This window comes from Oncorhynchus kisutch, linkage group LG2 (assembly GCF_002021735.2).
Source record: "Oncorhynchus kisutch isolate 150728-3 linkage group LG2, Okis_V2, whole genome shotgun sequence".
Classification (NCBI taxonomy): Eukaryota; Metazoa; Chordata; class Actinopteri; order Salmoniformes; family Salmonidae; genus Oncorhynchus; species Oncorhynchus kisutch.
In genome coordinates this window covers 18,615,180-18,629,640 of record NC_034175.2, presented here as the reverse complement: position 1 = coordinate 18,629,640, position 14,461 = coordinate 18,615,180, and the positions used below count along the sequence as shown (strand labels likewise).

Here is a 14,461-nt window from a genome sequence, read left to right as displayed (position 1 = left end):
GCCCGCAGCAACTACCTGCCTGCCCGACCTGATACGCTGCATGTGATTCCCAATCGAAGGCAGAGCCCGGCCCCATGGCCCAGTGAGAATGCTCGCCATGTGTGGGCGGGACGCTAATGCTCAGAGCTTCTGTTGCGCTTTGAAGTAGGCTCTTGGATTCTGTCACTGAACCAGTAATGTTATCATTACCACTAGGTTTTGTTATCTAAACTGTGGTAATTTGGCACCGTTCCATGTTAGATAACACAGTGTTCCTTTAATATAATGAAAATAAGTGTATTTAAAAATAAATATTTAATTGAAGACAGAAACGTCAAGGTTAAATCCGCAGTTGAATTAATAACAAAGCTGGCCACCCCATCTCTGTTTTGGTAAAAGGCTGAGGGAAGGGACTGGATAAATGTAACCACTCAAATTCTAAGAAAGAGCTATGGACCGACCATCTATAAGAATATAAATGATCGTTTTAACTATGTTTTGAGGCTATATAGTGTTTGTTTATATTTCTAATGTTTACAAACATTGGATTAAAAACAAGCTTTTATTTTGGGTTCTGATGGGGTGTGACTAACTAAGCTCATGAGGCATTTCTAAAGTTATATTCTTTTAAGAATCATTAGGTAAATATCATTGTTTTAATTAGTTCAAAAGTGGGTGCAGCAACTGCAGATTGCCCCTTTAACTAAACAGGGTTTTATTATTTATTTTTTGCAATGTCTAGCAATTTCTAAAAACAAAAAGAGAGAGGGCAAATGAGAGAGTGCAGAGTACATGTGTGCATATGAATTCATGAATGAATGAACGAACGAGCAGACAGCAACCCAGGAATGGCAACAGAGGCATGGACCATTTTAATTAAGCCCCACTACTACTACTATTTGTGGTTCAGCCTTAAAAATAGCTCTCTATATATACATCCAGACTGTGTACTGTTCACACACACCCGCATGACAGTGGGAGCCGAGACATTGCATTAGAGTGAGTGCATCTGGAAAGCCTTGAGTGCAGTTTCAACACTACATCACCCACATTGTTTACCTGAGAGAATAGTAAAACCACCCCCTGATTAATGCCTGCTCTGCTACCATTACCATTAAAAAATAAACAATGACGTGATAGAACGGGTTCTGTGTGTCAGTGTGTGCAGGTACCACACATTTTCTTTTAGTTGAATCAATTGCCTTCACTATGGCAATGCGTTCTCCATGAATTATGCACTACGTATTTGGCTTGGAGGCAGGACAATAGGGGAAGTCTGAGAAAAGGGTGTTATGCATGTCATAATTGTTCTCTTAAAAATAAAGCCCTAGCAAAATAAATAGAGGTATCTTCAGCTCCCGTTTTACATGGAAAATATGGAGGGGGTTGTATTAGGGCATTTCCGTGGCAATGGAATTACGCTTTTTCACTTTGGCATACATTTTCAACAAAAACAATTGATTTCAAAGTTTAACAAAGCATATAACTCAATGCACAAGGACTACTTTAAACAATTTACACGGAACATTTCATAAAAACGCATTTACTGGAAGAACTGTGCAGATGCAAAGTTTGGTAATGTAATTACTGTAAAATCTCCCTCAGTTTGTTAAGCAACCACATTTGAGAAAAAAGTAAATATCTGCTCAAATTAAGATTAAAATATGTCTGCAGAAAGAACATTCAACACCTTTAGTTTGAAAAATTATATTTTGGTTATTGAACAACAGTAGGTGAAGTGAATTTACATCTGGTAACAGAGTTACGGTAACGGAATTACATCATGAGTCCCTGATCTGTACTATATAGAAATGCATAATTATGGCTATGAATATAATTCTCTTCATGGTGATGTATCCTGAATAGGTACACAAAAAAAAGTAGAAATATGCAACATCCTTCTTTTGGGTATTATTCTACACACTGGGTATGATTGTAATGAGCTCCGCCCCCAAACAAGACCACATTTGGTTGGTCCGGACCAGACCAAATCTGAAACAATCATAGACGTCTATGTTTCACAAGATTGGACATCACAGTAGAGTCGAGTACAGTAGAGCACAGTAAAGTAGATATGTTCAGTATAGTACATTCAATTATACTGTACTTTACTGGTGTATTGTACTCTACTTTCCAAACTTGTGAAACATAGACTTCTATGATTGGTACAAATTTGGTCTGGCCAGGGCGGACTGACCAAATTTCAACATCCATGGAAGTGAGATGTTGGTCAGTGCCCAGTGGGTGAGGATGCTTGTTACAGTAAATATATATATATATAGAGAGAGAGAGAGAGAGATATAGAGAGAGAGAGAGAGATATAGAGAGAGAGAGAGAGATATAGAGAGAGAGAGAGAGATATAGAGAGAGATATAGAGAGAGATATAGAGAGAGAGAGAGAGAGAGAGATATAGAGAGAGAGAGAGAGAGAGAGAGAGAGAGAGAGAGAGAGAGAGAGAGAGAGAGAGAGAGAGAGAGAGAGAGAGAGAGAGAGAGAGAGAGAGGGACAGACAGAGAGAGAGAGAGACAGAGAGAGAGAGAGAGAGAGAGAGAGAGAGAGAGAGAGAGAGAGAGAGAGAGAGAGAGAGAGAGAGAGAGGGAGACTTCTATGCCATCAAAAGGAACATAAAATTTGACATACCAATTAGGATCTGCCAAAAAAAATACTTGAATCAGTTCTAGAACCCATTCTCCTTTATGTTTGTGAGGTCTGGGATTCACTCACCAACCAAGAATTCACAAAATGGGACAAACACCAAATTGAGACTGCATGCAGAATTCTGCAAAAATATCCTCCGTGTACAATGTAAAATAACAAATAATGCACGCAGAGCAGAATTAGGTCGATACCCGCTAATTATCGAAAACCTGAAAAGAGACGTTAAATTCTACAACCACCTAAAAGGAAGCGATTCCCAAACATTCCATAACAAAGCAATCACCTATAGAGAGATGAACCTGGAGAAGAGTCCCCTAAGCAAGCTGGTCCAGCAACACAATTAGGCCCAACCAAATCATGAGAAAACAAGAAGATAATTACTTGACACATTGGAAAGAATTAACAAATAAACAGAGCAAACTAGAATGCTATTTGGCCCTAAACAGAGAGTACACCGTGGCAGAATACCTGACCACAGTGACTGACACAAAATTAAGGAAATCTTTGACTAATGTACACACTCAGTGAGCATGGCCTTGCTATTGAGAAAGGCTGCTGAAGGCAGACCTGTCTCTCAAGAGAAGACAGGCTTTGTGCACACTGCCCACAAAATTAGGTGGAAACTGAGCTGCACTTCCTCACCTGCCAAATGTATGACCATATTAGAGACACATATTTCCCTCAGATTACACAGACCCACAAAGAACTCGAAAACACATACAATTTTGATAAACTCCCATATCTATTAAGTGAAATACCACAGTATGCAATCACAGTAGCAAGATTTGTGACTTGTTGCCACATGAAAAGGTAAACCAGTGTAGAACAAACACCATTGTAAATACAACCTATATGTATTTATTTTCCTATTTGTACATTATTACAACACTGTATATAGACATAATATGATATTTGAAATGCCTTTATTCTTTTGGAACGTAATGTTTACTGTTAATTCTTTATTGTTTATTTCACTTTTGTTTATTATCTATTTCACTTGCTTTGGCAATGTAAGCATATGTTACCCATGCCAATAAAGCTCCTTAAATTGAAATTGAGAGAGGGAGAGTGAGTGCGTGAGGAGGTAGAGGATGTCCAGACTGTTTTTACAGTGTTGCTTTGACCACCAGAAAAACAGTTATGATCTGAACATAACAACAGTATGCCAGTGGAAGGGAGGACAGTAGCAGGTGACCCAACTGTGGTTTGTGACTACTATGATTTCCCATTGTAGGCAATTCAATTGCAGCAATTCCCTTACAGACTTATCAGTAGTTCGATAAATGATTTGTTAACAGAATTCCGAGTTTGAATAACTTAATAATTAATTAACAAACATGATATTAGTAAAAACACTACAACTATTTGGTTGGTCTTCCTTTACTTGTTACTTTTGTGAACATTCATTATCCTCCCTCCTCATGAGGGAGATAAATAAGAACATATCTTCAAGATTCGAGGGTTTTTGGTAACGGAATTTCAAGGCACAAGTTGGGCTGTTGCGGTAAAACCGTGTTACCGCCACACTGGTGGTCACGAGTCATGAAGGCAATCAAATTCCATGTGACCATTTAGTCACGGTAATTAGGCTTCTCCAAGCTCTGATTGTGCTAATGGTCATTAGTAGCCCTACCAAACTTGCTAACTGCCTGGTACTCAGCACTCTATTGTCCCTCTAACCACACTGTCATCAATGATGGCCTCTACTAAAAAGAGGAGGATCAGCTTTCTATAGGCTAGGTTTACTATATTAATTTCTCAACTTTCTTAATATTAAGTATATTGTTTATATTTACAACAGGATTATAGCCTGGCATGAAAATAAACCACGGGGAAAAGCGTCCTCCATTCGCTATTTAAGTGCATAGATGTAAATTTTCCCACTGCCCCCGTTTCGATACAGGTGCATGATAATAGTCCATTCCAAATCAAAACAAATTTCACACATATATTATATAGTATATGTAAAGACAAGATTAAATCAAGAATAGTCTGATGGGTGACAATATTAGCCTATCACTTGTGAATTATATATTAACACTTGTGAATGATGCCAAGCATAAGAAACAATACCTTTTTTTTGCGCCATTTTTGAATCATAGTCGCACACCTCATGTAGCCTAGCACATAGACCTATATATTTTAATAAGGTTTGTATCACAAGGGGTGTAGAGCCTAACTGGCACACATAAGCAGCACGTGAGTTTCAAGTGTGGGGAAGATCATTTTCACCATAAAACTCACCTTTATAATAAAAGCATTACATGCATAATTGCATTTGGAATCACTTTTGATAATGGTGTTTTCCACTAATGGAACATAGCCTACTACCATGTGCGCAGTGCTGCGCTTATCATGTGAAATAGCCTAGTAGTTGATCAACATTTTAAGCTAAATGTTCTGATCTGTTGCGTCAGCCACATCGCGTAAAAAGTTTTTTGATGAAAGCGAAGGTAACCTGCCTAAGAAAGCGAAGGTAACCTGCCTAAAAGATTTCCGCCCTGTTGCACTCACATCGGTAGCCATGAAGTACTTTGAAAGGCTGGTCAACACCATCATGCCGGAAACCCCAGACCAACTCCATTTCGCATACCACCCCAGCAGATCCACCGGTGACACAATCTCAATTGCACACCACATTGCGATTTCCCATCTGGACAAAAGAAACACCTATGTGAGTTCATTGACTACAGCTCAGCGTTCAACACCATAGTGCTCACTAAGCTCATCACTAAGCTAAGGACCCTGGGACTAAAACACCTCCCTCTGGAACTGGATCCTGGACTTCCTGACGGGCTGGCCCCCAGCTGGTAAGGGTAGGCAACAACGCATCTGCCACGCTGATCCTCAACACTGGGGCCCCTCTGGGGTGTGTGCTTAGTCCCCTCCTTTACTCCCTGTTCACTCACAACTATATGGCCAAGCACAACCCCAACACCATCATTAAGTTTGCTTACGGTGGTAGGCCTGATCACCGACAACGATGAGACAGGGGGGGTCAGAGACCTGGCAGTGTGGTGCCAGGACAACAACCGCTCCCTCAATGTGAGCAAAACAAAGGAGCTGATCGTGGACTATAGGACTACAGGCCCCCATTCACATCAACAGGGCTGAAGTGGAGCGGGTCGATATGTTTCAAGTTCCTTGGTGTCCACATCACCAACTAACTATTATAGTCCAAACATAACAAGACAGTTGTGAAGAGGGCATGACACCATATTTTCCTCCTCAGGAGACTGAAAAGATTTGGCATGGGTCCCCAGATCCTCAAAAAAGTTCTACAGCTGCACCATCTAGAGCACCCTGACCAGTTGCATCACCGCCTGGTATGGCAACTGCTTGGCATCTTACCTTAAGGCGCTACAGAGGGTAGTGAGTATGGCCCAGTACATCACTGGGGCCAAGCTTCCTGACATCCAGGACATATATATTTGGAGGTGTCAGAGGAAGGCCCCAAAGAAATTGTCAAAGACTCCACAGTCACCCAAGTCATAGACTGTTCTCTCTGCTACTGCACGGCAAGCCGTACCGGAGCTTCAAGTCTAGGACAAAAAGGTTCCTTAACCGCTTCTACCCACAAGCCATAAGACTGAACCAGGTTTTACTCTAGGATTTTGCCTGTGCTTAGCTCTATACGTTTATTTTTATCATAAAAGACTCCATAGTCTTTAGCCATAGCCAATGACAAGTATACCCATAACATGATGCACCCACTACTATGCTTGAAAGTATGAAGAGTGGTACTCAGTGATTTTTGTGTACATAAAGTACATTTCTTTGCAATATGGCACTGTCTTCCCTTTTTTCACTCTGTAATTTAGGATAGTATTGTGGAGTAACTACAATGTTGTTGATCCATCCTCAGTTTTCTCCTACTACAGCCATTAAAACTCGGTTTTAAAGTCACCATTTGCCTCATGGTGAAATCCCTGAGTGGTTTCCTTCCAACCGAGTTAGGAAGGACGCCTGTATCTTTGTAGTGATTGGGTGTATTGATACATTATCCAAAGTGTAATTAATAACTTCACCATGCTCAAAGGGATATTCAATGGTCGGCTTTTCTTTTTTTCATCTACCATTAGGTGCCCTTCTTTTACGGGGCATTGGAAAACCTTCCTGGTCTTTGTGGTTGAATCTGTGTCTGAAAATCACTGCTCAACTGAGGGACCTTACAGATAATTGTATGTGTGGGGTAATCATGTTAAAAATATATATTTTGAATAATCTTAAAACACTATTATTGCACAAAGAGCGAGTCCATGCAACTTAAGCAAATTTATACTTCTGAATTTATTTAGGCGTGCCATAACAAAGGGGTTAAACATTTCTGAAGACAATTCCACTTTGCCATTATGTGGTATTGTGTGTAGGCCAGTGACACACAATCTCAATTTAATCAATCTAAAATTCAGGCTGTAACAAAATGGTGTTAAAAGTCCAGGGGTGTGAATACTTTCTGAAGTGTTGATATTAGTTGTCAGGGGTCTTTACTTCAACATTATTGTGTTTTAATGTAAATCTAATACCTTTCAATAATTTTTCTGGTCAATGTTGTCCATGACCCTTTTTTCCATATGTTTGACCAGAAATGAAAGCCTTTCCTTATTCCATATTTGTTGGATGGAAAATGGTTGCAAAATGTATATATGCCTTAATTTCTAAAACATTTCATTTGACACCCAATTTGACATGCTCCTATGAACTTCACATGTGTGTGCTCATGGGTCCTTTTAGATGTGAATGCCCATTATATACTAGCAAACAAGAGAAACTCTGGAGGGGGTTGTTATATTTGCCAAAGACTGTAGAAGTAACAGGTTTATACTGAAAATACTCAAACTAAAACAGAAAACACTTCTGAGTTTTATGTTATACACTCAAATAGTAGAGAACTAGTGAGTGAGCAGAGCACTACTCCTGCCATAGGAACATTGGTCTACAGTTCAAAGGCAGCGGTCCGTGGGATTTGTTTTGGGCTGCGGGCCGGTCACACATGAAAAGGCTGCTTTATCTGCACGGGTGCTCAAACCTCAACCTTTTACCCTTCATGCTGCGGGAGTCAGCCTCCCATGTCTGATGTCAGGTAGAATCTCGCCTCTCACATTGAAGGCAGAGGGCCTGGAGAGTGTCTACTGACTGACTGAACTAGGGAGTGAGACACTTTAGACAAGGAACAGATTAACACTGATAAAAGCTATTCTGCAGTGGTCCTTGCATTGAGCCCCGAGGAACCCCCTAAAATATATGCAATTTGTATCTGTATTGTTGAAGATATTTTAGTGTGCAGTATACTATCAACAGCTACACTACACGGGGAAGATCTTTGAACCGTAAGGCACTCACAACAGAATAATCCATAAAAGAACAGATACACAATGGTGCATCATCTGTTGCTGTTCTTTCAACCATTTCAGAGGACCACCTCCTGTTCAGCCTATGAGGGAGCAGAGTCATTGGCTACAAGGTGGTGCAACACAGTAGGAGCCAGAGTGTCGCATAGAGTTGCCACCACCTTATCCATCCTGCATCATGTGTCATAGCCTACAGTGCAGAGGCACAGGGGTCACGATTGAGTCATGACATATAGCACAAACGACAATTGCATGCCACAGCAGCAGAGCATATGTGCAGAGAGATGTGTTGGAGAGCTTTTGTGCACATGTATGTCCTTCTGTCAATGCATACTGTATATATGACTGTCAGCCTGTCAGTGTAGTCGGATATACGTGTCAAGCTGTCAATTGTGTATATGTGCGTGGTGTGTATATATATATATATATATATATATATATATATATATACATCCACACATCTATCTCATTGTAAGTTGGATCAGAGCACCCGGGGGCGCAGAGACAACAGTCAGAGGTGGAGGCTACTGGAGTCAGGCCAGAGCACTGCTGAGAAATCCATCACCTTTCCCACTCAGCACCAGAGCCTACCAGGACTGACCACAGTCTGCTCATAACAAACACAGCTACTCTATAGTTAGGAAACTGTTACTTACACCCAAAACAAGAGAAAACTAACCTTTACAATTAAATTACCTCTCATTGGCAGCTAATTAATGGTTATGTTTTATGTATCCAGATCTGTTTGAGAGCAGTTACAAGCTTCGCTGTGTATATGCTTACACTGCCTTGTTGGCAGACATCACCAATATCAGAGGAGTCACCTACAGCTCTGCTGAGGACTCAGGTTTCATTGGAAGCAGCCAGAATCTCCCTCTCTGGTTGCATGGGGCTGCGGTCTCTGGGGAGGCTATCAACAAGACAGATCTCGCTCTCAGTTTGTGGTCCAGGCAAATCAATACTTATATTCAGTATCACCATGGTCACCCTAGCTAGGGTAAAGGTAAAATCCCTTCTCCCTGTATGAACGATGACAGTCTGGCTGCTCCATACAAATGAAATTGCTACTCAAAATCGAATCTAATTCAATCAAACCAGAGTGCCACCATGGTATTGCGTATAATCATTGCAATCCACACCTGAGGCATGGAGGCCACCTGAACAGAGGAGCAGGAGTCTGATTAGTTAGCCTTTCATTGGGGAAGACGTATCCGCAAACACAGGCAGTAACTAGCTACTGAGCTCTCTCTCATCCTGCCCAGTGGGACTCTGTGCTTTCACCCCAACCTTGGGCTGTAGTCCCAGCACCAGCTGTGGGATATTTACAGCCTGTTGCCTCATGTTCCAGCACAGCCATTCCGCTCGGCTGGCCCGCTCCACTCTGCCTGTTGACTGACCGCTTGTTTGGTTAGACGGGTGTGCATTGTGCCTTATTAACCAAAGTGTTCCGTGTGAAGGTGAATCTGTGTGAGTGATATGGTGGAGAAATGTATGGTGGTGGGCTTGGATTCTTTTGAGGAAAGGAAGGAAGGATGGGGGCTGGACCTGGGTCTGCTGTTTGGTTGTGACTGGGCTTGTGCCTGTGTACATGCTGCCAACACTGCCAGGGGAATATGATCCCACCCCCTCCTCCTCTTCACCAATCGTAGGGTGGGTTTTTTGTGAGGGGGTAGCTGCAGTGCAAGAGCAGCACTTCTAGAATGGGGTGTGAAATTGGAGGAGGTTGGACAGGTTTGGGATGGGCGGTAAATAGATCTGCGCTACTCGGCTCGTGAATCACACCCCCGCTGCCAGTCTTGTCAATACTGCAGTCTACCCCAACAACAAACACACACACAAAGACACAACCTCAAAGCACCCAACTGCCATGGAACTACCGCCACCACACACACACACTGCCGGTCAAAAGTTTTCGAACACCTACTCAATCAAGGGTTTTTATTTATTTTTACTATTTTCTACATTGTAGAATAATAGTGAAGACATCAAAACTATGAAATAACACATATGGAATCATGTAGTAACCAAAAAAAGTGTAAAACAAATCAAAATATATTTTATATTTTTGATTCTTCAAAGCAGTCACCCTTTGACTTGATAACAGCTTTGCACACTCTTGATATTCTCTCAACCAGCTTCACCTGGAATGCTTTTCCAACAGTCTTTAGTTCCCAATATGTAGTTCCCACATATTCTGAGCACTTGTTGGCTGCTTTTCCTTCACTCTGCGGTCCAACTCATTCCAAACCATCTTGTGGAGGCCAGGTCATCTGATGCAGCACTCTATCACTCTCCTTCTTGTTCAAATAGCCCTTACACTGCCTGGAGGTGTGTTGGGTCATTGTTCTGTTGAAAAACAAATGAGAGTGGGACTAAGCCCAAACCAGATGGGATGGCGTATCACTTCAGAATGCTGTGGTAGCCATGCTGGTTAAGCGTGCCTTGTATTCTAAATAAATCACAGACAATGTCACCAGCAAAGCACCCCCACACCATAACACCTCCTCCTCCTTTTTGGTTGGAACCAAAAATCTTGAATTTGGACTCCATACCAAAGGACAAACTTCCACCGGTCTAATGTCCATTGCTCATGTTTCTTGGCCCAAGCAAGTTCCTTCTTATTATTGGTCTCCTTTAGAAGTGGTATCTTTGCAGCAATTCGACCATGAAGGCCTGATTCACACAGTCTCCTCTGAACAGTTGATGTTGAGATGTGTCTGTTACTTGAACTCTGTGAAGCATTTATTTGGGCTGCAATTTCTGAGACTGGTAACTAATGAACTCATCCTCTGCAGCAGAGGTAACTCTGGGTCTTCTTTTCCTGTGGCGGTCCTCATGAGAGACAGTTTTATCATAGCGCTTGATGGTTTTTGCACTTGAAGAAACTTTCAAAGTTCTTGAAATGTTCCGCATTGACTGACCTTCATGTCTTAAAGTAATGATGGACTGTCATCTCTCTTTGCTTATTTGAGCTGTTCTTGCCATAATATGGACTTGGTCTTTTACCAAATATGACTATCTTCTGTATACCACCCCTATCTTGTCACAACACAACTGATTGGCTCAAACGCATTAAGAAGGAAAGAAATTACACAAATTAATTTTTAAGAAGGCGCACCTGTTAATTGAAATGCATTCCATGTGACTACCTCATGAAGCTGGCTGAGGTGAGGGCACTCGGAGTGTGGTGTCAGGAAAACAACCTCTCATTTAACATCAACAAAACAAAGGCGATGAGCGTGGACTTCAGGAGGGAAGTCAGCAGAGGGAGCATCCCCCATCCACATCGATGGGACAGCAACGGAGAAGGTGGAAAGTTTTCAGTTCCTGGGCGTACATATCACAGACAAACTGAAATGGTCCACCCACACAGAGTGTGGTGAAGAAGGCGCAACAGCGCCTCTTCAACCTCAGAAGGCTGAAGAAATTTGGCTTGTCACCCAAAACCCTGACAAACTTTTACAGGCGTACAATCGAGGGCATCCTGTCGGGCTGTATCACAGCCTGGTATGGCAACTCAACCACAAAGCTCTCCAGAGGGTGGTGCGGTCTGCACAATGCATCACCGGGGGCAAACTACCTGCCCTGCATGACACGTACAGCACCCGATGTCCCAGGTTGGCCAAAAAGATCATCAAGGACAACAACCACCCGAGCCACTGCCGCTATCATCCAGAAGGTGAGGTAAGTACAGGTGCATCAAAGCTGGGACTGAGAGATATAAGCTGTTTTTCAATCTCAAGGCCATCAGACTGCTAAACAGCAATCACTAACTCAGAGGCTGCAGCCTACATTGAGGCCCAATCACTTGACACTAATAAATGGATCACTAGTCACTTTAAACAATGCCACTGTAAATAATGTTTACATATCTTACATTACTCATATCACATGTATATACTGTATTTTATACCATCTATTGCACCTTGCCTATGCCGCTCGGCATTCGCTCATCTGTATACTTATATGTACATATTCTCATTCACCCATTTAGATTTGTGTATATTAGGTAGTTGTTGGGGAATTGTTAGATTACTTGTTAGATATTACTGCACTGTCGGAACTAAACTCAGCAAAAAAAGAAACGTCCCTTTTCAGGACCGTCCTTCAAAGATCATTCGTAAAAATTCAAATAATTTCAGCTCTTCATTGTAAAGGGTTTAAACACTGTTTCACATGCTTGTTCAATGAACCATAAACAATTAATGAACATGCACCTGTGGAACGGTCGTTAAGACACTAACATCTTACAGACGGTAGGCAATTAAGGTCACAGTTATGAAAACTTGAGACACTAAAAACAGGCCTTTCTACTGACTCTGAAAAACATCAAAAGAAAGATGTCCAGGGTCCCTGCTCATCTGCGTGAACGTGCCTTAGGCATGCTGCAAGGAGGCATGAGGACTGCAGATGTGGCCAGTGCAATAAATTGCAATGTCCGTACTGTAAGATGCCTAAGACAGCTCTACAGGGAGACCGGATGGACAGCTGATCGTCCTCGCAGTGGCAGACCACGTGTAACAACACCTGCACAGGATCAGTACATCCGAACATCACACCTGCGGGACAGGTACAGGATGGTAACAACAACAACTGCCCGAGTTACACCAGGAACGCACAATCCCTCCATCAGTGCTCATACTGTCTGCAATATGCTGAGGCGCTGGACGGAGGGCTTGTAGGCCTGTTGTAAGGCAGGTCCTCACCTGACATCACCGGCAACAACGTCACCTATGGGCACAAACCCACCGTCGCTGGACCAGACAGGACTGGCAAAAAGTGCTCTTCACTGACAAGTCGCTGTTTTGTCTCACCAGGGGTGATGGCCGGATTCGCATTTATCGTCGAAGGAATGAGCATTACACCGAGGCCTGTACTCTGGAGCAGGATCGATTTGGAGGTGGAGGGTCCGTCATGGTCTGGGGCGGTGTGTCACAGCATCATCGGCCTGAGCTTGTTGTCATTGCAGGCAATCTCAATGCTGTGCGTTACAGGGAAGACATCCTCCTCCCTCATGTGGTACCCTTCCTGCAGGCTCATCCTGACATGACCCTCTTGACAGTTTTTGTTCAGTTTATGTCTCAGTTGTTGAATCTTGTTATGTTCATACAAATATTTACACATGTTAAGTTTGCTGAAAATAAAAGCAGTTGACAGTGAGAGGACAGTTGACAGTTTCTTTTTTTGCTGAGTTTAGAAGCAAAAGCATTTCATTACATTTGCATTAACAGCTGCTAACAATGTGTATTTGACCAATAAAATCTGATTTGATTTGAGAGAATGCCAAGAGTGTGCAAAGCTGTTTATCAAGTCAAAAGGTGGCTATTTGGAGAATCTCAAATATAAAATATATTTTGATTTGTTTTACACTTTTTTTGGTTAGTACATGATTCCATATGCATTATTTCATAGTTTTTATGTCTTCACTATTATTCAACAATGTATAAAATAGTAAAAAATTAAGAAAAACCCTTGAATGAGTAGGTGTTCTAAAACTTTTGACCGGTAGTGCACAACGAATCACAAACAAGTCTGTCGCAGAAGGCACTCTGACTTAACTGTGCACAAACACACACAAAGAGGTCCACAAGACTGGTGTAGTCAGGTTTGTTGTTGACAGAGGCTCGTCTCCATCACCACGCCATTCCTGTGGCAATGTGGTTTGACCTGTCAGGTGACATCACAGACTCACATACAAACAGGACCACACCCACTCACTCAGCCCTGGGAGTTGGCAACTGCTCCCATTCACCTGGAACGCTCCTGGGGCCATGCCAGAACAAAATAATAACAGGTGCCTAGGTTATAGTATCCCTTGCTGCTTTCCACAGGTTCTTCCCCCAGTATGTCTCTAATGGGAATACTCCACCCATCATCTTTCTATTTATTCTCAGCCTTTCGGTTAGAGAAACCTACTGGATGCCTCTCCCCAAAAACATCCCTTTTTCACCTCGCATCAGATGAGGGCCAACCAGCGCTGAAGGTCTGAGAGAAAAACACCCTCTAGACCAAACACTGATGACATCAATGTGACATTAGGGCAGAGGGTGTGTGCACAGGTCTGTGTGTGCAAATGTTGGTTGTCACCAGTCAAACATGTTCTGTCAATGAGGCCTCACAAAAGAGGTAGACAGACAAGATCAAGATAGTTGACTGGCACTTAAGTACAGCCATCTATCATTATATAATATCACATGTTTATTTATAAGACTACAGTCATTAGTGAATTAAAGCTAATGTACATAGAACAGTACCATGTTTCTATGACATAAACATGATAATGAGTCTGAAAATACTCAATGGCACACCAAAACTTGTGATGTTGTTTTCAGGAGATTACCCATGTTTTGCAAAACTCTATGTATAGAAGGAGCTTGCAATGTGTTTACCAAACGTGTAATAAGTGTACATTTTTGGTTAGACAACAAAGGTTCTTTCACTAACCTCATTTGAAGAGTTCAACCTAGTTCCA

At 42.1% G+C, this 14,461-nt stretch overlaps 1 protein-coding gene across 12 annotated transcripts in view; it reads right to left on the bottom strand.

The window, feature by feature from the left end:
- mef2d (myocyte enhancer factor 2d) overlaps positions 1 to 14,461 on the bottom strand; it is a 77,557-nt gene that overhangs the window by 39,276 nt on the left and 23,820 nt on the right. The gene's annotated exons all lie outside the window — the stretch shown is intronic.